Source organism: Lissotriton vulgaris, chromosome 4_1, assembly GCF_964263255.1.
Source record: "Lissotriton vulgaris chromosome 4_1, aLisVul1.2, whole genome shotgun sequence".
Taxonomy (NCBI): Eukaryota; Metazoa; Chordata; class Amphibia; order Caudata; family Salamandridae; genus Lissotriton; species Lissotriton vulgaris.
This window is the reverse complement of record NC_141691.1, coordinates 521042000-521065278: the sequence shown is the minus strand read 5'-3', so window position 1 is coordinate 521065278 and position 23279 is coordinate 521042000. Positions and strand designations below refer to the sequence as shown.

Sequence of the window (23279 nt, the reverse complement as noted above, 5' to 3'; positions counted from 1 at the left end):
GTCAAAGGAGGACTACCTGCCACAGGCCATGGGGTCAGAAGCCTACAAAAGGAAGCGCGCCTCGGAATACAGGATCTCACTTGCTCAAGAGCCTTGCCTCCCACCATGGGAAGCAGCTCTAAAGGAACCTTGCGAAAATCATATTTTGAGCGATACTGCGTCATGCTAGGCAAATTGTGAGTCAGAAAAGCAACTTCATTTTGAGACGCCCTGACCTACGGGAAGGAAAAGCTTTCAAGGTCAGAAGAGGGACTTTTCCCTGACTGGGAATCGAACCCGGGCCGCGGCGGTGAGAGCGCCGAATCCTAACCACTAGACCACCAGGGAGCCCAGAGCCGTGCAGCAAAAGTTCATACACTGCTCTCCGAGTGACAAAGCTCATGGGGGCTGAAAACATATTTTATTCTACAGCAAATATGAATTGGAACTTAATCCTCATGATGCCACCAGACTGCCTGTCACTTCCAGGCACAGGCCATCCTCTCCCCCTTGCTACTGAACCGATGAATTCCTGCACAATCAGGATCCCCGGGAAAACACAAGAGGGACACCTAGTGGCTGCTGATGGCGCACAGACAGCTGGTACACCTTCTCTCACCTATCTCGTTATTCAGCTTGCTGGAAGAATACATTGCGCTTAAGAGATTCAAGAGTGCAAAGGAGAAGAGTGCTCCAAAGTAGATGTATGCATCACAGCAGGGTTTTCCAGCAATTTACCTTTCTGTTGAGCTGGTACTGCACTTCACGCCAACATAGAGCACCTGACTGGGTGGGGGACTGCGTGCGCACAAAGGTGGCTTAGGTCAATGGGGGCAAAGCAACCTGGGGCACAGGAGAACAAGCCCCATTCCTCCGCTTTCATCTATTGGGAGGGGCGCCTTTTTAAAGACCTTCTTTTAAAAAAGATACACAGACAAATTAAGCAATCTATGCTTTAGAGGGATCTTCCCTGACCGGGAATCGAACCCGGGCCGCGGCGGTGAAAGTGCCGAATCCTAGCCACTAGACCACCAGGGAGTAGATGCTCTAGTGTGCCTGCCTTGCTCACCCCCTTATTGTGACTAAGCTAACTCCAATATAAAAATTAACGGTAAAGTCCGAGTGGGAGAAAGTTAGGTGTCACACAGTGTGTTTGTTATAAGCAATTACTTTTAACCTCCTGCAAAAGCCTTTTAACTCTGCAATCACCTCTTGCTGGACAGCTGGTGCTACAGCAGCAAGCATAAAAAGGTAGTTGAAGAAAGTAAATCCTTGGGTTTCACCAGGGTGGCCGAGTGGTTAAGGCGTTGGACTTAAGATCCAATGGACGTTTGTCCGCATGGGTTCGAGCCCCATTCCTGGTATGGGTTTTCAGCAGGTTTGTAGGAACGTGCAGATGCTTTTGAAAAGCATTTTCCTCCGCCCTCCTCGGCCTCCCACTGCCCCTCCCCAACGGTCCCCATTCAAGCCTCAGGTGTGGAGTCTGCTGCTACTCTTCTACCAGCATGGATGCTTCCCAGAGCAATGAACTGCCATCTACACAGAGCCCCTGCCTAGAGAAATACACCTCCTATGTCTTTTTCCACTATAGGGAGCAGGAGAAACTGATTGCTTCCTGGGCAACATGGGTCTGCCGCTAGAATTTGCAGATTTCTCCCCTTTTTTTGATTTACGCCTACAGGCTCTCCCTTCCCAGTGGAGCAGGATCTGCTGATGCAGGCCCGGCTGGCTCAAACGTGCAAAGGGTTCTCCACAGGCCTCTGGGAAAGAAATTGAGCAGAGTTTCCTGCCCCGCCTCCTCTCGCCTTCCGAACGGGCAATGCCCTGACGGGTCCCCCACAACCTATCCTGCCCATGCCCACACCCCTGTATATGAGGGTGACCCATGTCTCTCACCCTCCATGCTCGAATGGAAGGCCTGTGTGTCCTGAGGGGAGCACCAGACAGGCATCTCTCAGGCCAGGCAGACACCTGCAGTACCTGTTAAGCTCCAAAGCCTGTACATTCCCAAGATGCAACAGGTCACTATGCAAATCAGGCAGCCCTTGCCACACCCTCCCTGCCTCTGGCCTCTGCTGCTTTCCGTACGTGCAGCTCAGCTTTTTCTTACCCAGAGGCAGACTTCCGTTTTAGCAAACAGGTGGGTTGCAGTGGGTCCAGGACGCCATTTGGAGACAAAGCCTGCGGCCCAGTTAAAGGAGGACTACCTGCCACACGCCATGGGGTCAGAAGCCTACAAAAGGAAGCGCGCCTCGGAATACAGGATCTCACTTGCTCAAGAGCCTTGCCTCCCACCGTGGGAAGCAGCTCTAAAGGAACCTTGCGAAAATCATATTTTGAGCGATACTGCGTCATGCTAGGCACATTGTGAGTCAGAAAAGCAACTTCATTTTGAGAAGCCCTGACCTACGGGAAGGAAAAGCTTTCAAGGTCAGAAGAGGGACTTTTCCCTGACCGGGAATCGAACCCGGGCCGTGGCGGTGAGAGCGCCGAATCCTAACCACTAGACCACCAGGGAGCCCAGAGCCATGCAGCAAAAGTTCATACACTGCTCTCCGAGTGACAAAGCTCATGGGTGCTGAAAACATATTTTATTCTACAGCAAATATGAATCGGAACTTAATCCTCATGATGCCACCAGACTGCCTGTCACTTCCAGGCACAGGCCATCCTCTCCCCCTTGCTACTGAACCGATGAATTCCTGCACAATCAGGATCCCCGGGAAAACACAAGAGGGACACCTAGTGGCTGCTGATGGTGCACAGACAGCTGGTATACCTTCTCTCACCTATCTCGTTATTCAGCTTGCTGGAAGAATACATTGCGCTTAAGCGATTCAAGAGTGCAAAGGAGAAGAGTGCTCCAAAGTAGATGTATGCATCACAGCAGGGTTTTCCAGCAATTTACCTTTCTGTTGAGCTGGTACTGCACTTCACGCCAACATAGAGCACCTGACTGGGTGGGGGACTGCGTGCGCACAAAGGTGGCTTAGGTCAATGGGGGCAAAGCAACCTGGGGCACAGGAGAACAAGCCCCATTCCACCGCTTTCATCTATTGGGAGGGGTGCCTTTTTAAAGACCTTCTTTTAAAAAAGATACACAGACAAATTAAGCAATCTATGCTTTAGAGAAATCTTCCCTGACCGGGAATCGAACCCGGGCCGCGGCGGTGAAAGTGCCGAATCCTAGCCACTAGACCACCAGGGAGTAGATGCTCTAGTGTGCCTGCCTTGCTCACCCCCTTATTGTGACTAAGCTAACTCCAATATAAAAATTAACGGTAAAGTCCGAGTGGGAGAAAGTTAGGTGTCACACAGTGTGTTTGTTATAAGCAATTACTTTTAACCTCCTGCAAAAGCCTTTTAACTCTGCAATCACCTCTTGCTGGACAGCTGGTGCTACAGCAGCAAGCATAAAAAGGTAGTTGAAGAAAGTAAATCCTTGGGTTTCACCAGGGTGGCCGAGTGGTTAAGGCGTTGGACTTAAGATCCAATGGACGTTTGTCCGCATGGGTTCGAGCCCCATTCCTGGTATGGGTTTTCAGCAGGTTTGTAGGAACGTGCAGATGCTTTTGAAAAGCATTTTCCTCCGCCCTCCTCGGCCTCCCACTGCCCCTCCCCAACGGTCCCCATTCAAGCCTCAGGTGTGGAGTCTGCTGCTACTCTTCTACCAGCATGGATGCTTCCCAGAGCAATGAACTGCCATCTACACAGAGCCCCTGCCTAGAGAAATACACCTCCTATGTCTTTTTCCACTATAGGGAGCAGGAGAAACTGATTGCTTCCTGGGCAACATGGGTCTGCCGCTAGAATTTGCAGATTTCTCCCCTTTTTTTGATTTACGCCTACAGGCTCTCCCTTCCCAGTGGAGCAGGATCTGCTGATGCAGGCCCGGCTGGCTCAAACGTGCACAGGGTTCTCCACAGGCCTCTGGGAAAGAAATTGAGCAGAGTTTCCTGCCCCGCCTCCTCTCGCCTTCCGAACGGGCAATGCCCTGACGGGTCCCCCACAACCTATCCTGCCCATGCCCACACCCCTGTATATGAGGGTGACCCATGTCCCTCACCCTCCATGCTCGAATGGAAGGCCTGTGTGTCCTGAGGGGAGCACCAGACAGGCATCTCTCAGGCCAGGCAGACACCTGCAGTACCTGTTAAGCTCCAAAGCCTGTACATTCCCAAGATGCAACAGGTCACTATGCAAATCAGGCAGCCCTTGCCACACCCTCCCCGCCTCTGGCCTCTGCCGCTTTCCGTACGTGCAGCTCAGCTTTTTCTTACCCAGAGGCAGACTTCCGTTTTAGCAAACAGGTGGGTTGCAGTGGGTCCAGGACGCCATTTGGAGACAAAGCCTGCGGCCCAGTCAAAGGAGGACTACCTGCCACAGGCCATGGGGTCAGAAGCCTACAAAAGGAAGCGCGCCTCGGAATACAGGATCTCACTTGCTCAAGAGCCTTGCCTCCCACCATGGGAAGCAGCTCTAAAGGAACCTTGCGAAAATCATATTTTGAGCGATACTGCGTCATGCTAGGCACATTGTGAGTCAGAAAAGCAACTTCATTTTGAGAAGCCCTGACCTACGGGAAGGAAAAGCTTTCAAGGTCAGAAGAGGGACTTTTCCCTGACCGGGAATCGAACCCGGGCCGCGGTGGTGAGAGCGCTGAATCCTAACCACTAGACCACCAGGGAGCCCAGAGCCATGCAGCAAAAGTTCATACACTGCTCTCCGAGTGACAAAGCTCATGGGTGCTGAAAACATATTTTATTCTACAGCAAATATGAATCGGAACTTAATCCTCATGATGCCACCAGACTGCCTGTCACTTCCAGGCACAGGCCATCCTCTCCCCCTTGCTACTGAACCGATGAATTCCTGCACAATCAGGATCCCCGGGAAAACACAAGAGGGACACCTAGTGGCTGCTGATGGCGCACAGACAGCTGGTACACCTTCTCTCACCTATCTCGTTATTCAGCTTGCTGGAAGAATACATTGCGCTTAAGCGATTCAAGAGTGCAAAGGAGAAGAGTGCTCCAAAGTAGATGTATGCATCACAGCAGGGTTTTCCAGCAATTTACCTTTCTGTTGAGCTGGTACTGCACTTCACGCCAACATAGAGCACCTGACTGGGTGGGGGACTGCGTGCGCACAAAGGTGGCTTAGGTCAATGGGGGCAAAGCAACCTGGGGCACAGGAGAACAAGCCCCATTCCTCCGCTTTCATCTATTGGGAGGGGTGCCTTTTTAAAGACGTTCTTTTAAAAAAGATACACAGACAAATTAAGCAATCTATGCTTTAGAGGGATCTTCCCTGACCGGGAATCGAACCCGGGCCGCGGCGGTGAAAGCGCCGAATCCGAGCCACTAGACCACCAGGGAGGAGATGCTCTAGTGTGCCTGCCTTGCTCACCCCCTTATTGTGACTAAGCTAACGCCAATATAAAAATTAACGGTAAAGTCCGAGTGGGAGAAAGTTAGGTGTCACACAGTGTGTTTGTTATAAGCAATTACTTTTAACCTCCTGCAAAAGCCTTTTAACTCTGCAATCACCTCTTTCTGGACAGCCGGTGCTACAGCAGCAAGCATAAAAAGGGAGTTGAAGAAAGTAAATCCTTGGGTCTCACCAGGGTGGCTGAGTGGTTAAGGTGTTGGACTTAAGATCCAATGGACGTTTGTCTGCATGGGTTCGAGCCCCATTCCTGGTATGGGTTTTCAGCAGGTTTGTAGGAACGTGCAGATGCTTTTGAAAAGCATTTTCCTCCGCCCTCCTCGGCCTCCCACTGCCCCTCCCCAACGGTCCCCATTCAAGCCTCAGGTGTGGAGTCTGCTGCTACTCTTCTACCAGCATGGATGCTTCCCAGAGCAATGAAGTGCCATCTACACAGAGCCCCTGCCAAGAGAAATACACCTCCTATGTCTTTTTTCCACTATAGGGAGCAGGAGAAACTGATTGCTTCCTGGGCAACATGGGTCTGCCGCTAGAATTTGTTAACCCGGCTCTTGCAGATTTCTCCCCTTTTTTTGATTTACGCCTACAGGCTCTCCCTTCCCAGTGGAGCAAGATCTGCTGATGCAGGCCCGGCTGGCTCAAACGTGCAAAGGGTTCTCCATAGGCCTCTGGGAAAGACATTGAGCAGAGTTGCCTGCCCCGCCTCCTCTCGCCTTCCGAACGGGCTTCCAAACTAGCAATGCCCTGACGGGTCCCCCACAAACTATCTTGCCCAAGCCCACACCCCTGTATATGAGGGTGACCCATGTCCCTCACCCTCCATGCTCGAATGGAAGGCACTGTCTGTCCTGAGGGGAGCACCAGACAGGCATCTCTCAGGCCAGGCAGACACCTGCAGTACCTGTTAAGCTCCAAAGCCTGTACATTCCCAAGATGCAACAGGTCACTATGCAAATCAGGCAGCCCTGGCCACACCCTCCCTGCCTCTGGCCTCTGCCGCTTTCCGTACGTGCAGCTCAGCTTTTTCTTACCCAGAGGCAGACTTCCGTTTTAGAAAACAGGTGGGTTGCAGTCGGTCCAGGACGCCATTTGGAGACAAAGCCTGTGGCCCAGTCAAAGGAGGACTACCTGCCACATGCCATGGAGTCAGAAGCCTACAAAAGGAAGCACACCTCGGAATACAGGATAGCACTTGCTCAAGAGCCTTGCCTCCCACCGTGGAAAGCAGCCCTAAAGGAACCTTGCGAAAATCATATTTTGAGCAATACTGCGTCATGCTAGGCAAATTGTGAGTCAGAAAAGCAACTTCATTTTGAGAAGCCCTGACCTACGGGAAGGAAAAGCTTTCAAGGTCAGAAGAGGGATTTTTCCCTGACCGGGAATCGAACCCAGGCCGCGGCGGTAAGAGCGCCGAATCCTACCCACTAGACTACCAGGGAGCCCAGAGCTGTGCAGCAAAAGTTCATACACTGCTCTCCGAGTGACAAAGCTCATGGGTGCTGAAAACATATTTTATTCTACAGCAAGTATGAATCAGAACTTAATCCTCATGATGCCACCAGACTGTCTGTCACTTCCAGGCACAGGCCATCCTCTCCCCCTTGCTACTGAACCGATGAATTCCTGCACAATCAGGATCCCCGGGAAAACACAAGAGGGACACCTAGTGGCTGCTGATGGCGCACAGACTGCTGGTACACCTTCTCTCACCTATCTCGTTATTCAGCTTGCTGGAAGAATACATTGCCCTTAAGCGATTCAAGAGTGCAAAGGAGAAGAGTGCTCCAAAGTAGATGTATGCATCACAGCAGGGTTTTCCAGCAATTTACCTTTCTGTTGAGCTGGTACTGCACTTCACACCAACATAGAGCACCTGACTGGGTGGGGGACTGCGTGCGCATGAAGGTGGATTAGGTCAATGGGGGTAAAGCAACCTGGGGCACAGGAGAACAAGCCCCATTCCTCTGCTTTCATCTATTGGAAGGGGTGCCTTTTTAAAGTACTTCTTTTAAAAAAGATACACAGACAAATTAAGCAATCTATGCTTTAGAGGGATCTTCCCTGACCGGGAATCGAACCCGGGCATTGGCAGTTAGAGCGGCGAATCCTAGCCACTAGACCACCAGGGAGAATATGCTCTAGTGTGCCTGCCTTGCTCACCCCCTTATTGTGACTAAGCTAACTCCAATATAAAGATTAACGGTAAAGTCCGAGTGGGAGAAAGTTAGGTGTCACACAGTGTGTTTGTTATAAGCAATTACTTTTAACCTCCTGCAAAAGCCTTTTAACTCTGCAATCACCTCTTGCTGGACAGCCGGTGCTACAGCAGCAAGCATAAAAAGGGAGTTGAAGAAAGTAAGTCCTTGGGTCTCACTAGGGTGGCTGAGTGGTTAAGGCGTTGGACTTAAGATCCAATGGACGTTTGTCCTTATGGGTTTGAGCCCTATTCCTGGTATGGGTTTTCAGCAGGTTTGTAGGAACGTGCAGATGCTTTTGGAAAGCATTTTCCTCCGCCCTCCTCGGCCTCCCACTGCCCCTCCCCAACGGTCCCCATTCAAGCCTCAGGTGTGGGGTCTGCTGCTACTCTTCTACCAGCATGGATGCTTCCCAGAGCAATGAAGTGCCATCTACACAGAGCCCCTGCCTAGAGAAATACACCTCCTATGTCTTTTTCCACTACAGGGAGCAGGAGAAACTGATTGCTTCCTGGGCAACATGGGTCTGCCGCTAGAATTTGCAGATTTCTCCCCTTTTTTTGATTTACGCCTACAGGCTCTCCCTTCCCAGTGGAGCAGGATCTGCTGATGCAGGCCCGGCTGGCTCAAATGTGCCAAGGGTTCTCCACAGGCCTCTGGGAAAGACATTGAGCAGAGTTGCCTGCCCCGCCTCCTCTCGCCTTCAGAACGGGCTGTCAAACGGGCAATGCCCTGACGTGTCCCCCACAAACTATCCTGCCCAAGCCCACACCCCTGTATATGAGGGTGACCCATGTCCCTCACCCTCCATGCTCGAATGGAAGGCACTTTCTGTCCTGAGGGAAGCACCAGACAGGCATCTCTCAGGCCAGGCAGACACCTGCAGTACCTGTTAAGCTCCAAAGCCTGTACATTCCCAAGATGCAACAGGTCACTATGCAAATCAGGCTGCCCTTGCCACACCCTCCCTGCCTCTGGCCTCTGCCGCTTTCCGTACGTGCAGCTCAGCTATTTCTTACCCAGAGGCAGACTTCCGTTTTAGCAAACAGGTGGGTTGCAGTCGGTCCAGGACGCCATTTGGAGACAAAGCCTGTGGCCCAGTCAAAGGAGGACTACCTGCCACATGCCATGGGGTCAGAAGCCTACAAAAGGAAGCACACCTCGGAATACAGGATATCACTTGTTCAAGAGCCTTGCCTCCCACCGTGGAAAGCAGCTCTAAAGGAACCTTGCGAAAATCATATTTTGAGCAATACTGCGTCATGCTAGGCAAATTGTGAGTCAGAAAAGCAACTTCATTTTGAGAAGCCCTGACCTACGGGAAGGAAAATCTTTCAAGGCCAGAAGAGGGACTTTTCCCTGACCGAGAATCGAACCTGGGCCGCGGCGGTGAGAGCGCCAAATCCTAACCATTAGACCACCAGGGAGCCCAGAGCTGTGCAGCAAAAGTTCATACACTGCTCTCCGAGTGACAAAGCTCATGGGTGCTGAAAACATATTTTATTCTACAGCAAATATGAATCGGAACTTAATCCTCATGATGCCACCAGACTGCCTGTCACTTCCAGGCACAGGCCATCCTCTCCCCCTTGCTACTGAACCGATGAATTCCTGCACAATCAGGATCCCCGGGAAAACACAAGAGGGACACCTAGTGGCTGCTGATGGCGCACAGACAGCTGGTACACCTTCTCTCACCTATCTCGTTATTCAGCTTGCTGGAAGAATACATTGCGCTTAAGCGATTCAAGAGTGCAAAGGAGAAGAGTGCTCCAAAGTAGATGTATGCATCACAGCAGGGTTTTCCAGCAATTTACCTTTCTGTTGAGCTGGTACTGCACTTCACGCCAACATAGAGCACCTGACTGGGTGGGGGACTGCGTGCGCACAAAGGTGGCTTAGGTCAATGGGGGCAAAGCAACCTGGGGCACAGGAGAACAAGCCCCATTCCTCCGCTTTCATCTATTGGGAGGGGTGCCTTTTTAAAGAACTTCTTTTAAAAAAGATACACAGACAAATTAAGCAATCTATGCTTTAGAGGGATCTTCCCTGACCAGGAATCGAACCCGGGCCGCGGCGGTGAAAGCGCCGAATCCTAGCCACTAGACCACCAGGGAGGAGATGCTCTAGTGTGCCTGCCTTGCTCACCCCCTTATTGTGACTAAGCTAACTCCAATATAAAAATTAACGGTAAAGTCCGAGTGGGAGAAAGTTAGGTGTCACACAGTGTGTTTGTTATAAGCAATTACTTTTAACCTCCTGCAAAAGCCTTTTAACTCTGCAATCACCTCTTGCTGGACAGCCGGTGCTACAGCAGCAAGCATAAAAAGGGAGTTGAAGAAAGTAAATCCGTGGGTCTCACCAGGGTGGCCAAGTGGTTAAGGCGTTGGACTTAAGATCCAATGGACGTTTGTCCGCATGGGTTCGAGCCCCATTCCTGGTATGGGTTTTCAGCAGGTTTGTAGGAACGTGCAGATGCTTTTGAAAAGCATTTTCCTCCGCCCTCCTCGGCCTCCCACTGCCCCTCCCCAACGGTCCCCATTCAAGCCTCAGGTGTGGAGTCTGCTGCTACTCTTCTACCAGCATGGATGCTTCCCAGAGCAATGAAGTGCCATCTACACAGAGCCCCTGCCTAGAGAAATACACCTCATATGTCTTTTTCCACTATAGGGAGCAGGAGAAACTGATTGCTTCCTGGGCAACATGGGTCTGCCGCTAGAATTTGCAGATTTCTCCCCTTTTTTGATTTACGCCTACAGGCTCTCCCTTCCCAGTGGAGCAGGATCTTCTGATGCAGGCCCGGCTGGCTCAAACGTGCAAAGGGTTCTCCACAGGCCTCTGGGAAAGAAATTGAGCAGAGTTTCCTGCCCCGCCTCCTCTCGCCTTCCGAACGGGCAATGCCCTGACGGGTCCCCCACAACCTATCCTGCCCATGCCCACACCCCTGTATATGAGGGTGACCCATGTCCCTCACCCTCCATGCTCGAATGGAAGGCCTGTGTGTCCTGAGGGGAGCACCAGACAGGCATCTCTCAGGCCAGGCAGACACCTGCAGTACCTGTTAAGCTCCAAAGCCTGTACATTCCCAAGATGCAACAGGTCACTATGCAAATCAGGCAGCCCTTGCCACACCCTCCCCGCCTCTGGCCTCTGCCGCTTTCCGTACGTGCAGCTCAGCTTTTTCTTACCCAGAGGCAGACTTCCGTTTTAGCAAACAGGTGGGTTGCAGTGGGTCCAGGACGCCATTTGGAGACAAAGCCTGCGGCCCAGTCAAAGGAGGACTACCTGCCACAGGCCATGGGGTCAGAAGCCTACAAAAGGAAGCGCGCCTCGGAATACAGGATCTCACTTGCTCAAGAGCCTTGCCTCCCACCATGGGAAGCAGCTCTAAAGGAACCTTGCGAAAATCATATTTTGAGCGATACTGCGTCATGCTAGGCAAATTGTGAGTCAGAAAAGCAACTTCATTTTGAGACGCCCTGACCTACGGGAAGGAAAAGCTTTCAAGGTCAGAAGAGGGACTTTTCCCTGACTGGGAATCGAACCCGGGCCGCGGCGGTGAGAGCGCCGAATCCTAACCACTAGACCACCAGGGAGCCCAGAGCCGTGCAGCAAAAGTTCATACACTGCTCTCCGAGTGACAAAGCTCATGGGGGCTGAAAACATATTTTATTCTACAGCAAATATGAATCGGAACTTAATCCTCATGATGCCACCAGACTGCCTGTCACTTCCAGGCACAGGCCATCCTCTCCCCCTTGCTACTGAACCGATGAATTCCTGCACAATCAGGATCCCCGGGAAAACACAAGAGGGACACCTAGTGGCTGCTGATGGCGCACAGACAGCTGGTACACCTTCTCTCACCTATCTCGTTATTCAGCTTGCTGGAAGAATACATTGCGCTTAAGCGATTCAAGAGTGCACAGGAGAAGAGTGCTCCAAAGTAGATGTATGCATCACAGCAGGGTTTTCCAGCAATTTACCTTTCTGTTGAGCTGGTACTGCACTTCACGCCAACATAGAGCACCTGACTGGGTGGGGGACTGCGTGCGCACAAAGGTGGCTTAGGTCAATGGGGGCAAAGCAACCTGGGGCACAGGAGAACAAGCCCCATTCCTCCGCTTTCATCTATTGGGAGGGGTGCCTTTTTAAAGACGTTCTTTTAAAAAAGATACACAGACAAATTAAGCAATCTATGCTTTAGAGGGATCTTCCCTGTCCGGGAATCGAACCCGGGCCGCGGCGGTGAAAGCGCCGAATCCGAGCCACTAGACCACCAGGGAGGAGATGCTCTAGTGTGCCTGCCTTGCTCACCCCCTTATTGTGACTAAGCTAACGCCAATATAAAAATTAACGGTGCTACAGCAGCAAGCATAAAAAGGAAGTTGAAGAAAGTAAATCATTGGGTCTCACCAGGGTGGCTGAGTGGTTAAGGCGTTGGACTTAAGATCCAATGGACGTTTGTCCGCATGGGTTCGAGCCCCATTCCTGGTATGGGTTTTCAGCAGGTTTGTAGGAACGTGCAGATGCTTTTGAAAAGCATTTTCCTCCGCCCTCCTCGGCCTCCCACTGCCCCTCCCCAACGGTCCCCATTCAAGCCTCAGGTGTGGAGTCTGCTGCTACTCTTCTACCAGCATGGATGCTTCCCAGAGCAATGAACTGCCATCTACACAGAGCCCCTGCCTAGAGAAATACACCTCCTATGTCTTTTTCCACTATAGGGAGCAGGAGAAACTGATTGCTTCCTGGGCAACATGGGTCTGCCGCTAGAATTTGCAGATTTCTCCCCTTTTTTTGATTTACGCCTACAGGCTCTCCCTTCCCAGTGGAGCAGGATCTGCTGATGCAGGCCCGGCTGGCTCAAACGTGCAAAGGGTTCTCCACAGGCCTCTGGGAAAGAAATTGAGCAGAGTTTCCTGCCCCGCCTCCTCTCGCCTTCCGAACAGGCAATGCCCTGACGGGTCCCCCACAACCTATCCTGCCCATGCCCACACCCCTGTATATGAGGGTGACCCATGTCCCTCACCCTCCATGCTCGAATGGAAGGCCTGTGTGTCCTGAGGGGAGCACCAGACAGGCATCTCTCAGGCCAGGCAGACACCTGCAGTACCTGTTAAGCTCCAAAGCCTGTACATTCCCAAGATGCAACAGGTCACTATGCAAATCAGGCAGCCCTTGCCACACCCTCCCCGCCTCTGGCCTCTGCCGCTTTCCGTACGTGCAGCTCAGCTTTTTCTTACCCAGAGGCAGACTTCCGTTTTAGCAAACAGGTGGGTTGCAGTGGGTCCAGGACGCCATTTGGAGACAAAGCCTGCGGCCCAGTCAAAGGAGGACTACCTGCCACAGGCCATGGGGTCAGAAGCCTACAAAAGGAAGCGCGCCTCGGAATACAGGATCTCACTTGCTCAAGAGCCTTGCCTCCCACCATGGGAAGCAGCTCTAAAGGAACCTTGCGAAAATCATATTTTGAGCGATACTGCGTCATGCTAGGCAAATTGTGAGTCAGAACAGCAACTTCATTTTGAGAAGCCCTGACCTACGGGAAGGAAAAGCTTTCAAGGCCAGAAGAGGGACTTTTCCCTGACCGGGAATCGAACCCGGGCTGCGGCGGTGAGAGCGCCGAATCCTAACCACTAGACCACCAGGGAGCCCAGAGCCATGCAGCAAAAGTTCATACACTGCTCTCCGAGTGACAAAGCTCATGGGGGCTGAAAACATATTTTATTCTACAGCAAATATGAATCGGAACTTAATCCTCATGATGCCACCAGACTGCCTGTCACTTCCAGGCACAGGCCATCCTCTCCCCCTTGCTACTGAACCGATGAATTCCTGCACAATCAGGATCCCCGGGAAAACACAAGAGGGGCACCTAGTGGCTGCTGATGGCGCACAGACAGCTGGTACACCTTCTCTCACCTATCTCGTTATTCAGCTTGCTGGAAGAATACATTGCGCTTAAGCGATTCAAGAGTGGAAAGGAGAAGAGTGCTCCAAAGTAGATGTATGCATCACAGCAGGGTTTTCCAGCAATTTACCTTTCTGTTGAGCTGGTACTGCACTTCACGCCAACATAGAGCACCTGACTGGGTGGGGGACTGCGTGCGCAGAAAGGTGGCTTAGGTCAATGGGGGCAAAGCAACCTGGGGCACAGGAGAACAAGCCCCTTTCCTCCGCTTTCATCTATTGGGAGGCGTGCCTTTTTAAAGACCTTCTTTTAAAAAAGATACACAGACAAATAAAGCAATCTATGCTTTAGAGGGATCTTCCCTGACCGGGAATCGAACCCGGGCCGCGGCGGTGAAAGCGCCGAATCCTAGCCACTAGACCACCAGGGAGTAGATGCTCTAGTGTGCCTGCCTTGCTCACCCCCTTATTGTGACTAAGCTAACTCCAATATAAAAATTAACGGTAAAGTCCGAGTGGGAGAAAGTTAGGTGTCACACAGTGTGTTTGTTATAAGCAATTACTTTTAACCTCCTGCAAAAGCCTTTTAACTCTGCAATCACCTCTTGCTGGACAGCTGGTGCTACAGCAGCAAGCATAAAAAGGTAGTTGAAGAAAGTAAATCCTTGGGTCTCACCAGGGTGGCCGAGTGGTTAAGGCGTTGGACTTAAGATCCAATGGACGCTTGTCTGCATGGGTTCGAGCCCCATTCCTGGTATGGGTTTTCAGCAGGTTTGTAGGAACGTGCAGATGCTTTTGAAAAGCATTTTCCTCCGCCCTCCTCGGCCTCCCACTGCCCCTCCCCAACGGTCCCCATTCAAGCCTCAGGTGTGGAGTCTGCTGCTACTCTTCTACCAGCATGGATGTTTCCCAGAGCAATGAAGTGCCATCTACACAGAGCCCCTGCCTAGAGAAATACACCTCCTATGTCTTTTTCCACTATAGGGAGCAGGAGAAACTGATTGCTTCCTGGGCAACATGGGTCTGCCACTAGAATTTGCAGATTTCTCCCCTTTTTTTGATTTACGCCTACAGGCTCTCCCTTCCCAGTGGAGCAGGATCTGCTGATGCAGGCCCGGCTGGCTCAAACGTGCAAAGGGTTCTCCACAGGCCTCTGGGAAAGAAATTGAGCAGAGTTTCCTGCCCCGCCTCCTTTCGCCTTCCGAACGGGCAATGCCCTGACGGGTCCCCCACAACCTATCCTGCCCATGCCCACACACCTGTATATGAGGGTGACCCATGTCCCTCACCCTCCATGCTCGAATGGAAGGCCTGTGTGTCCTGAGGGGAGCACCAGACAGGCATCTCTCAGGCCAGGCAGACACCTGCAGTACCTGTTAAGCTCCAAAGCCTGTACATTCCCAAGATGCAACAGGTCACTATGCAAATCAGGCAGCCCTTGCCACACCCTCCCCGCCTCTGGCCTCTGCCGCTTTCCGTACGTGCAGCTCAGCTTTTTCTTACCCAGAGGCAGACTTCCGTTTTAGCAAACAGGTGGGTTGCAGTGGGTCCAGGACGCCATTTGGAGACAAAGCCTGCGGCCCAGTCAAAGGAGGACTACCTGCCACAGGCCATGGGGTGGGAAGCCTACAAAAGGAAGCGCGCCTCGGAATACAGGATCTCACTTGCTCAAGAGCCTTGCCTCCCACCATGGGAAGCAGCTCTAAAGGAACCTTGCGAAAATCATATTTTGAGCGATACTGCGTCATGCTAGGCAAATTGTGAGTCAGAAAAGCAACTTCATTTTGAGAAGCCCTGACCTACGGGAAGGAAAAGCTTTCAAGGCCAGAAGAGGGACTTTTCCCTGACCGGGAATCGAACCCGGGCTGCGGCGGTGAGAGCGCCGAATCCTAACCACTAGACCACCAGGGAGCCCAGAGCCGTGCAGCAAAAGTTCATACACTGCTCTCCGAGTGACAAAGCTCATGGGGGCTGAAAACATATTTTATTCTACAGCAAATATGAATCGGAACTTAATCCTCATGATGCCACCAGACTGCCTGTCACTTCCAGGCACAGGCCATCCTCTCCCCCTTGCTACTGAACCGATGAATTCCTGCACAATCAGGATCCCCGGGAAAACACAAGAGGGGCACCTAGTGGCTGCTGATGGCGCACAGACAGCTGGTACACCTTCTCTCACCTATCTCGTTATTCAGCTTGCTGGAAGAATACATTGCGCTTAAGCGATTCAAGAGTGGAAAGGAGAAGAGTGCTCCAAAGTAGATGTATGCATCACAGCAGGGTTTTCCAGCAATTTACCTTTCTGTTGAGCTGGTACTGCACTTCACGCCAACATAGAGCACCTGACTGGGTGGGGGACTGCGTGCGCACAAAGGTGGCTTAGGTCAATGGGGGCAAAGCAACCTGGGGCACAGGAGAACAAGCCCCTTTCCTCCGCTTTCATCTATTGGGAGGGGTGCCTTTTTAAAGACCTTCTTTTAAAAAAGATACACAGACAAATTAAGCAATCTATGCTTTAGAGGGATCTTCCCTGACCGGGAATCGAACCCGGGCCGCGGCGGTGAAAGCGCCGAATCCTAGCCACTAGACCACCAGGGAGTAGATGCTCTAGTGTGCCTGCCTTGCTCACCCCCTTATTGTGACTAAGCTAACTCCAATATAAAAATTAACGGTAAAGTCCGAGTGGGAGAAAGTTAGGTGTCACACAGTGTGTTTGTTATAAGCAATTACTTTTAACCTCCTGCAAAAGCCTTTTAACTCTGCAATCACCTCTTGCTGGACAGCTGGTGCTACAGCAGCAAGCATAAAAAGGTAGTTGAAGAAAGGAAATCCTTGGGTCTCACCAGGGTGGCCGAGTGGTTAAGGCGTTGGACTTAAGATCCAATGGACGCTTGTCCGCATGGGTTCGAGCCCCATTCCTGGTATGAGTTTTCAGCAGGTTTGTAGGAACGTGCAGATGCTTTTGAAAAGCATTTTCCTCCGCCCTCCTCGGCCTCCCACTGCCCCTCCCCAACGGTCCCCATTCAAGCCTCAGGTGTGGAGTCTGCTGCTACTCTTCTACCAGCATGGATGCTTCCCAGAGCAATGAAGTGCCATCTACACAGAGCCCCTGCCTAGAGAAATACACCTCCTATGTCTTTTTCCACTATAGGGAGCAGGAGAAACTGATTGCTTCCTGGGCAACATGGGTCTGCCACTAGAATTTGCAGATTTCTCCCCTTTTTTTGATTTACGCCTACAGGCTCTCCCTTCCCAGTGGAGCAGGATCTGCTGATGCAGGCCCGGCTGGCTCAAACGTGCAAAGGGTTCTCCACAGGCCTCTGGGAAAGAAATTGAGCAGAGTTTCCTGCCCCGCCTCCTTTCGCCTTCCGAACGGGCAATGCCCTGACGGGTCCCCCACAACCTATCCTGCCCATGCCCACACACCTGTATATGAGGGTGACCCATGTCCCTCACCCTCCATGCTCGAATGGAAGGCCTGTGTGTCCTGAGGGGAGCACCAGACAGGCATCTCTCAGGCCAGGCAGACACCTGCAGTACCTGTTAAGCTCCAAAGCCTGTACATTCCCAAGATGCAACAGGTCACTATGCAAATCAGGCAGCCCTTGCCACACCCTCCCCGCCTCTGGCCTCTGCCGCTTTCCGTACGTGCAGCTCAGCTTTTTCTTACCCAGAGGCAGACTTCCGTTTTAGCAAACAGGTGGGTTGGAGTGGGTCCAGGACGCCATTTGGAGACAAAGCCTGCGGCCCAGTCAAAGGAGGACTACCTGCCACAGGCCATGGGGTCAGAAGCCTACAAAAGGAAGCGCGCCTCGGAATACAGGATCTCACTTGCTCAAGAGCCTTGCCTCCCACCGTGGGAAGCAGCTCTAAAGGAACCTTGCGAAAATCATATTTTGAGCGATACTGCGTCATGCTAGGCAAATTGTGAGTCAGAAAAGCAACTTCATTTTGAGAAGCCCTGACCTACGGGAAGGAAAAGCTTTCAAGGTCAGAAAAGGGACTTTTCCCTGACTGGGAATCGAACCCAGGCTGCGGCAGTGAGAGCGCCGAATCCTAACCACTAGACCACCAGGGAGCCCAGAGCCGTGCAGCAAAAGTTCATACACTGCTCTCCGAGTGACAAAGCGCATGGGGGCTGAAAACATATTTTATTCTACAGCAAATATGAATCGGAACTTAATCCTCATGATGCCACCAGACTGCCTGTCACTTCCAGGCACAGGCCATCCTCTCCCCCTTGCTACTGAACCGATGAATTCCTGCACAATCAGGATCCCCGGGAAAACACAAGAGGGACACCTAGTGGCTGCTGATGGCGCACAGACAGTTGGTACACCTTCTCTCACCTATCTCGTTATTCAGCTTGCTGGAAGAATACATTGTGCTTAAGCGATTCAAGAGTGCAAAGGAGAAGAGTGCTCCAAAGTAGATGTATGCATCACAGCAGGGTTTTCCAGCAATTTACCTTTCTGTTGAGCTGGTACTGCACTTCACGCCAACATAGAGCACCTGACTGGGTGGGGGACTGCGTGCGCACAAAGGTGGCTTAGGTCAATGGGGGCAAAGCAACCTGGGGCACAGGAGAACAAGCCCCATTCCTCCGCTTTCATCTATTGGGAGGGGTGCCTTTTTAAAGACCTTCTTTTAAAAAAGATACACAGACAAATTAAGCAATCTATGCTTTAGAGGGATCTTCCCTGACCGGGAATCGAACCCGGGCCGCGGCGGTGAAAGCGCCGAATCCTAGCCACTAGACCACCAGGGAGTAGATGCTCTAGTGTGCCTGCCTTGCTCACCCCCTTATTGTGACTAAGCTAACTCCAATATAAAATTAACGGTAAAGTCCGAGTGGGAGAAAGTTAGGTGTCACACAGTGTGTTTGTTATAAGCAATTACTTTTAACCTCCTGCAAAAGCCTTTTAACTCTGCAATCACCTCTTGCTGGACAGCTGGTGCTACAGCAGCAAGCATAAAAAGGTAGTTGAAGAAAGTAAATCCTTGGGTCTCACCAGGGTGGCCGAGTGGTTAAGGCGTTGGACTTAAGATCCAATGGACGTTTGTCCGCATGGGTTCGAGCCCCATTCCTGGTATGGGTTTTCAGCAGGTTTGTAGGAACGTGCAGATGCTTTTGAAAAGCATTTTCCTCCGCCCTCCTCGGCCTCCCACTGCCCCTCCCCAACGGTCCCCATTCAAGCCTCAGGTGTGGAGTCTGCTGCTACTCTTCTACCAGCATGGATGCTTCCCAGAGCAATGAAGTGCCATCTACACAGAGCCCCTGCCTAGAGAAATACACCTCCTATGTCTTTTTCCACTATAGGGAGTAGGAGAAACTGATTGCTTCCTGGGCAACATGGGTCTGCCGCTAGAATTTGCAGATTTCTCCCCTTTTTTTGATTTACGCCTACAGGCTCTCCCTTCCCAGTGGAGCAGGATCTGCTGATGCAGGCCCGGCTGGCTCAAACGTGCAAAGGGTTCTCCACAGGCCTCTGGGAAAGAAATTGAGCAGAGTTTCCTGCCCCGCCTCCTCTCGCCTTCCGAACGGGCAATGCCCTGACGGGTCCCCCACAACCTATCCTGCCCATGCCCACACCCCTGTATATGAGGGTGACCCATGTCCCTCACCCTCCATGCTCGAATGGAAGGCCTGTGTGTCCTGAGGGGAGCACCAGACAGGCATCTCTCAGGCCAGGCAGACACCTGCAGTACCTGTTAAGCTCCAAAGCCTGTACATTCCCAAGATGCAACAGGTCACTATGCAAATCAGGCAGCCCTTGCCACACCCTCCCTGCCTCTGGCCTCTGCCGCTTTCCGTACGTGCAGCTCAGCTTTTTCTTACCCAGAGGCAGACTTCCGTTTTAGCAAACAGGTGGGTTGCAGTGGGTCCAGGACGCCATTTGGAGACAAAGCCTGCGGCCCAGTCAAAGGAGGACTACCTGCCACACGCCATGGGGTCAGAAGCCTACAAAAGGAAGCGCGCCTCGGAATACAGGATCTCACTTGCTCAAGAGCCTTGCCTCCCACCGTGGGAAGCAGCTCTAAAGGAACCTTGCGAAAATCATATTTTGAGCGATACTGCGTCATGCTAGGCACATTGTGAGTCAGAAAAGCAACTTCATTTTGAGAAGCCCTGACCTACGGGAAGGAAAAGCTTTCAAGGTCAGAAGAGGGACTTTTCCCTGACCGGGAATCGAACCCGGGCCGCGGTGGTGAGAGCGCCGAATCCTAACCACTAGACCACCAGGGAGCCCAGAGCCATGCAGCAAAAGTTCATACACTGCTCTCCGAGTGACAAAGCTCATGGGTGCTGAAAACATATTTTATTCTACAGCAAATATGAATCGGAACTTAATCCTCATGATGCCACCAGACTGCCTGTCACTTCCAGGCACAGGCCATCCTCTCCCCCTTGCTACTGAACCGATGAATTCCTGCACAATCAGGATCCCCGGGAAAACACAAGAGGGACACCTAGTGGCTGCTGATGGCGCACAGACAGCTGGTACACCTTCTCTCACCTATCTCGTTATTCAGCTTGCTGGAAGAATACATTGCGCTTAAGCGATTCAAGAGTGCAAAGGAGAAGAGTGCTCCAAAGTAGATGTATGCATCACAGCAGGGTTTTCCAGCAATTTACCTTTCTGTTGAGCTGGTACTGCACTTCACGCCAACATAGAGCACCTGACTGGGTGGGGGCCTGCGTGCGCACAAAGGTAGCTTAGGTCAATGGGGGCAAAGCAACCTGGGGCACAGGAGAACAAGCCCTATTCCTCCGCTTTCATCTATTGGGAGGGGTGCCTTTTTAAAGACGTTCTTTTAAAAAAGATACACAGACAAATTAAGCAATCTATGCTTTAGAGGGATCTTCCCTGACCGGGAATCGAACCCGGGCCGCGGCGGTGAAAGCGCCGAATCCTAGCCACTAGACCACCAGGGAGGAGATGCTCTAGTGTGCCTGCCTTGTTCACCCCCTTATTGTGACTAAGCTAACTCCAATATAAAAATTAACGGTAAAGTCCGAGTGGGAGAAAGTTAGGTGTCACACAGTGTGTTTGTTATAAGCAATTACTTTTAACCTCCTGCAAAAGCCTTTTAACTCTGCAATCACCTCTTGCTGGACAGCCGGTGCTACAGCAGCAAGCATAAAAAGGGAGTTGAAGAAAGTAAATCCTTGGGTCTCACCAGGGTGGCTGAGTGGTTAAGGCGTTGGACTTAAGATCCAATGGACGTTTGTCCGCATGGGTTCGAGCCCCATTCCTGGTATGGGTTTTCAGCAGGTTTGTAGGAACGTGCAGATGCTTTTGAAAAGCATTTTCCTCCGCCCTCCTCGGCCTCCCACTGCCCCTCCCCAACGGTCCCCATTCAAGCCTCAGGTGTGGAGTCTGCTGCTACTCTTCTACCAGCATGGATGCTTCCCAGAGCAATGAAGTGCCATCTACACAGAGCCCCTGCCTAGAGAAATACACCTCCTATGTCTTTTTCCACTATAGGGAGCAGGAGAAACTGATTGCTTCCTGGGCAACATGGGTCTGCCGCTAGAATTTGCAGATTTCTCCCCTTTTTTTGATTTACGCCTACAGGCTCTCCCTTCCCAGTGGAGCAGGATCTTCTGATGCAGGCCCGGCTGGCTCAAACGTGCAAAGGGTTCTCCACAGGCCTCTGGGAAAGAAATTGAGCAGAGTTTCCTGCCCCGCCTCCTCTCGCCTTCCGAACGGGCAATGCCCTGACGGGTCCCCCACAACCTATCCTGCCCATGCCCACACCCCTGTATATGAGGGTGACCCATGTCCCTCACCCTCCATGCTCGAATGGAAGGCCTGTGTGTCCTGAGGGGAGCACCAGACAGGCATCTCTCAGGCCAGGCAGACACCTGCAGTACCTGTTAAGCTCCAAAGCCTGTACATTCCCAAGATGCAACAGGTCACTATGCAAATCAGGCAGCCCTTGCCACACCCTCCCCGCCTCTGGCCTCTGCCGCTTTCCGTACGTGCAGCTCAGCTTTTTCTTACCCAGAGGCAGACTTCCGTTTTAGCAAACAGGTGGGTTGCAGTGGGTCCAGGACGCCATTTGGAGACAAAGCCTGCGGCCCAGTCAAAGGAGGACTACCTGCCACAGGCCATGGGGTCAGAAGCCTACAAAAGGAAGCGCGCCTCGGAATACAGGATCTCACTTGCTCTAGAGCCTTGCCTCCCACCATGGGAAGCAGCTCTAAAGGAACCTTGCGAAAATCATATTTTGAGCGATACTGCGTCATGCTAGGCAAATTGTGAGTCAGAAAAGCAACTTCATTTTGAGACGCCCTGACCTACGGGAAGGAAAAGCTTTCAAGGTCAGAAGAGGGACTTTTCCCTGACTGGGAATCGAACCCGGGCCGCGGCGGTGAGAGCGCCGAATCCTAACCACTAGACCACCAGGGAGCCCAGAGCCGTGCAGCAAAAGTTCATACACTGCTCTCCGAGTGACAAAGCTCATGGGGGCTGAAAACATATTTTATTCTACAGCAAATATGAATCGGAACTTAATCCTCATGATGCCACCAGACTGCCTGTCACTTCCAGGCACAGGCCATCCTCTCCCCCTTGCTACTGAACCGATGAATTCCTGCACAATCAGGATCCCCGGGAAAACACAAGAGGGACACCTAGTGGCTGCTGATGGCGCACAGACAGCTGGTACACCTTCTCTCACCTATCTCGTTATTCAGCTTGCTGGAAGAATACATTGCGCTTAAGCGATTCAAGAGTGCAAAGGAGAAGAGTGCTCCAAAGTAGATGTATGCATCACAGCAGGGTTTTCCAGCAATTTACCTTTCTGTTGAGCTGGTACTGCACTTCACGCCAACATAGAGCACCTGACTGGGTGGGGGACTGCGTGCGCACAAAGGTGGCTTAGGTCAATGGGGGCAAAGCAACCTGGGGCACAGGAGAACAAGCCCCATTCCTCCGCTTTCATCTATTGGGAGGGGTGCCTTTTTAAAGACCTTCTTTTAAAAAAGATACACAGACAAATTAAGCAATCTATGCTTTAGAGGGATCTTCCCTGACCGGGAATCGAACCCGGGCCGCGGCGGTGAAAGTGCCGAATCCTAGCCACTAGACCACCAGGGAGTAGATGCTCTAGTGTGCCTGCCTTGCTCACCCCCTTATTGTGACTAAGCTAACTCCAATATAAAAATTAACGGTAAAGTCCGAGTGGGAGAAAGTTAGGTGTCACACAGTGTGTTTGTTATAAGCAATTACTTTTAACCTCCTGCAAAAGCCTTTTAACTCTGCAATCACCTCTTGCTGGACAGCTAGTGCTACAGCAGCAAGCATAAAAAGGTAGTTGAAGAAAGTAAATCCTTGGGTTTCACCAGGGTGGCCGAGTGGTTAAGGCGTTGGACTTAAGATCCAATGGACGTTTGTCTGCATGGGTTCGAGCCCCATTCCTGGTATGGGTTTTCAGCAGGTTTGTAGGAACGTGCAGATGCTTTTGAAAAGCATTTTCCTCCGCCCTCCTCGGCCTCCCACTGCCCCTCCCCAACGGTCCCCATTCAAGCCTCAGGTGTGGAGTCTGCTGCTACTCTTCTACCAGCATGGATGCTTCCCAGAGCAATGAACTGCCATCTACACAGAGCCCCTGCCTAGAGAAATACACCTCCTATGTCTTTTTCCACTATAGGGAGCAGGAGAAACTGATTGCTTCCTGGGCAACATGGGTCTGCCGCTAGAATTTGCAGATTTCTCCCCTTTTTTTGATTTACGC

General features: G+C 51.8%; 30 non-coding genes across 30 annotated transcripts; 11 read left to right on the top strand and 19 right to left on the bottom strand.

Annotated features, from left to right (window-relative positions):
• Positions 1-255: 255 nt before the first annotated feature.
• On the bottom strand, positions 256-327 carry TRNAE-CUC (transfer RNA glutamic acid (anticodon CUC)). Its single transcript has one exon. It is a non-coding gene; the product is annotated as a tRNA-Glu (tRNA).
• A 618-nt stretch (positions 328-945) lies between these two features.
• On the bottom strand, positions 946-1017 carry TRNAE-UUC (transfer RNA glutamic acid (anticodon UUC)). The gene has a single exon. It is a non-coding gene; the product is annotated as a tRNA-Glu (tRNA).
• Positions 1018-1260: 243 nt separating this feature from the next.
• Positions 1261-1343, top strand: TRNAL-UAA (transfer RNA leucine (anticodon UAA)). Its single transcript has one exon. It is a non-coding gene; the product is annotated as a tRNA-Leu (tRNA).
• Positions 1344-2425: 1082 nt separating this feature from the next.
• TRNAE-CUC (transfer RNA glutamic acid (anticodon CUC)) lies at positions 2426-2497 on the bottom strand. Its single transcript has one exon. It is a non-coding gene; the product is annotated as a tRNA-Glu (tRNA).
• Positions 2498-3115: 618 nt separating this feature from the next.
• TRNAE-UUC (transfer RNA glutamic acid (anticodon UUC)) lies at positions 3116-3187 on the bottom strand. Its single transcript has one exon. It is a non-coding gene; the product is annotated as a tRNA-Glu (tRNA).
• A 243-nt stretch (positions 3188-3430) lies between these two features.
• Positions 3431-3513, top strand: TRNAL-UAA (transfer RNA leucine (anticodon UAA)). The gene has a single exon. It is a non-coding gene; the product is annotated as a tRNA-Leu (tRNA).
• A 1082-nt stretch (positions 3514-4595) lies between these two features.
• On the bottom strand, positions 4596-4667 carry TRNAE-CUC (transfer RNA glutamic acid (anticodon CUC)). Its single transcript has one exon. It is a non-coding gene; the product is annotated as a tRNA-Glu (tRNA).
• Positions 4668-5285: 618 nt separating this feature from the next.
• Positions 5286-5357, bottom strand: TRNAE-UUC (transfer RNA glutamic acid (anticodon UUC)). The gene has a single exon. It is a non-coding gene; the product is annotated as a tRNA-Glu (tRNA).
• A 243-nt stretch (positions 5358-5600) lies between these two features.
• On the top strand, positions 5601-5683 carry TRNAL-UAA (transfer RNA leucine (anticodon UAA)). The gene has a single exon. It is a non-coding gene; the product is annotated as a tRNA-Leu (tRNA).
• Positions 5684-7799: 2116 nt separating this feature from the next.
• TRNAL-UAA (transfer RNA leucine (anticodon UAA)) lies at positions 7800-7882 on the top strand. The gene has a single exon. It is a non-coding gene; the product is annotated as a tRNA-Leu (tRNA).
• Positions 7883-9667: 1785 nt separating this feature from the next.
• Positions 9668-9739, bottom strand: TRNAE-UUC (transfer RNA glutamic acid (anticodon UUC)). The gene has a single exon. It is a non-coding gene; the product is annotated as a tRNA-Glu (tRNA).
• Positions 9740-9982: 243 nt separating this feature from the next.
• Positions 9983-10065, top strand: TRNAL-UAA (transfer RNA leucine (anticodon UAA)). Its single transcript has one exon. It is a non-coding gene; the product is annotated as a tRNA-Leu (tRNA).
• A 1081-nt stretch (positions 10066-11146) lies between these two features.
• Positions 11147-11218, bottom strand: TRNAE-CUC (transfer RNA glutamic acid (anticodon CUC)). Its single transcript has one exon. It is a non-coding gene; the product is annotated as a tRNA-Glu (tRNA).
• A 618-nt stretch (positions 11219-11836) lies between these two features.
• TRNAE-UUC (transfer RNA glutamic acid (anticodon UUC)) lies at positions 11837-11908 on the bottom strand. Its single transcript has one exon. It is a non-coding gene; the product is annotated as a tRNA-Glu (tRNA).
• A 128-nt stretch (positions 11909-12036) lies between these two features.
• On the top strand, positions 12037-12119 carry TRNAL-UAA (transfer RNA leucine (anticodon UAA)). Its single transcript has one exon. It is a non-coding gene; the product is annotated as a tRNA-Leu (tRNA).
• A 1082-nt stretch (positions 12120-13201) lies between these two features.
• Positions 13202-13273, bottom strand: TRNAE-CUC (transfer RNA glutamic acid (anticodon CUC)). The gene has a single exon. It is a non-coding gene; the product is annotated as a tRNA-Glu (tRNA).
• Positions 13274-13891: 618 nt separating this feature from the next.
• TRNAE-UUC (transfer RNA glutamic acid (anticodon UUC)) lies at positions 13892-13963 on the bottom strand. The gene has a single exon. It is a non-coding gene; the product is annotated as a tRNA-Glu (tRNA).
• A 243-nt stretch (positions 13964-14206) lies between these two features.
• Positions 14207-14289, top strand: TRNAL-UAA (transfer RNA leucine (anticodon UAA)). The gene has a single exon. It is a non-coding gene; the product is annotated as a tRNA-Leu (tRNA).
• A 1082-nt stretch (positions 14290-15371) lies between these two features.
• Positions 15372-15443, bottom strand: TRNAE-CUC (transfer RNA glutamic acid (anticodon CUC)). The gene has a single exon. It is a non-coding gene; the product is annotated as a tRNA-Glu (tRNA).
• Positions 15444-16061: 618 nt separating this feature from the next.
• Positions 16062-16133, bottom strand: TRNAE-UUC (transfer RNA glutamic acid (anticodon UUC)). The gene has a single exon. It is a non-coding gene; the product is annotated as a tRNA-Glu (tRNA).
• Positions 16134-16376: 243 nt separating this feature from the next.
• Positions 16377-16459, top strand: TRNAL-UAA (transfer RNA leucine (anticodon UAA)). Its single transcript has one exon. It is a non-coding gene; the product is annotated as a tRNA-Leu (tRNA).
• Positions 16460-17541: 1082 nt separating this feature from the next.
• Positions 17542-17613, bottom strand: TRNAE-CUC (transfer RNA glutamic acid (anticodon CUC)). Its single transcript has one exon. It is a non-coding gene; the product is annotated as a tRNA-Glu (tRNA).
• A 618-nt stretch (positions 17614-18231) lies between these two features.
• On the bottom strand, positions 18232-18303 carry TRNAE-UUC (transfer RNA glutamic acid (anticodon UUC)). The gene has a single exon. It is a non-coding gene; the product is annotated as a tRNA-Glu (tRNA).
• Positions 18304-18545: 242 nt separating this feature from the next.
• TRNAL-UAA (transfer RNA leucine (anticodon UAA)) lies at positions 18546-18628 on the top strand. Its single transcript has one exon. It is a non-coding gene; the product is annotated as a tRNA-Leu (tRNA).
• A 1082-nt stretch (positions 18629-19710) lies between these two features.
• Positions 19711-19782, bottom strand: TRNAE-CUC (transfer RNA glutamic acid (anticodon CUC)). The gene has a single exon. It is a non-coding gene; the product is annotated as a tRNA-Glu (tRNA).
• A 618-nt stretch (positions 19783-20400) lies between these two features.
• Positions 20401-20472, bottom strand: TRNAE-UUC (transfer RNA glutamic acid (anticodon UUC)). The gene has a single exon. It is a non-coding gene; the product is annotated as a tRNA-Glu (tRNA).
• Positions 20473-20715: 243 nt separating this feature from the next.
• Positions 20716-20798, top strand: TRNAL-UAA (transfer RNA leucine (anticodon UAA)). Its single transcript has one exon. It is a non-coding gene; the product is annotated as a tRNA-Leu (tRNA).
• Positions 20799-21880: 1082 nt separating this feature from the next.
• Positions 21881-21952, bottom strand: TRNAE-CUC (transfer RNA glutamic acid (anticodon CUC)). Its single transcript has one exon. It is a non-coding gene; the product is annotated as a tRNA-Glu (tRNA).
• Positions 21953-22570: 618 nt separating this feature from the next.
• On the bottom strand, positions 22571-22642 carry TRNAE-UUC (transfer RNA glutamic acid (anticodon UUC)). Its single transcript has one exon. It is a non-coding gene; the product is annotated as a tRNA-Glu (tRNA).
• Positions 22643-22885: 243 nt separating this feature from the next.
• Positions 22886-22968, top strand: TRNAL-UAA (transfer RNA leucine (anticodon UAA)). The gene has a single exon. It is a non-coding gene; the product is annotated as a tRNA-Leu (tRNA).
• Positions 22969-23279: the final 311 nt, after the last annotated feature.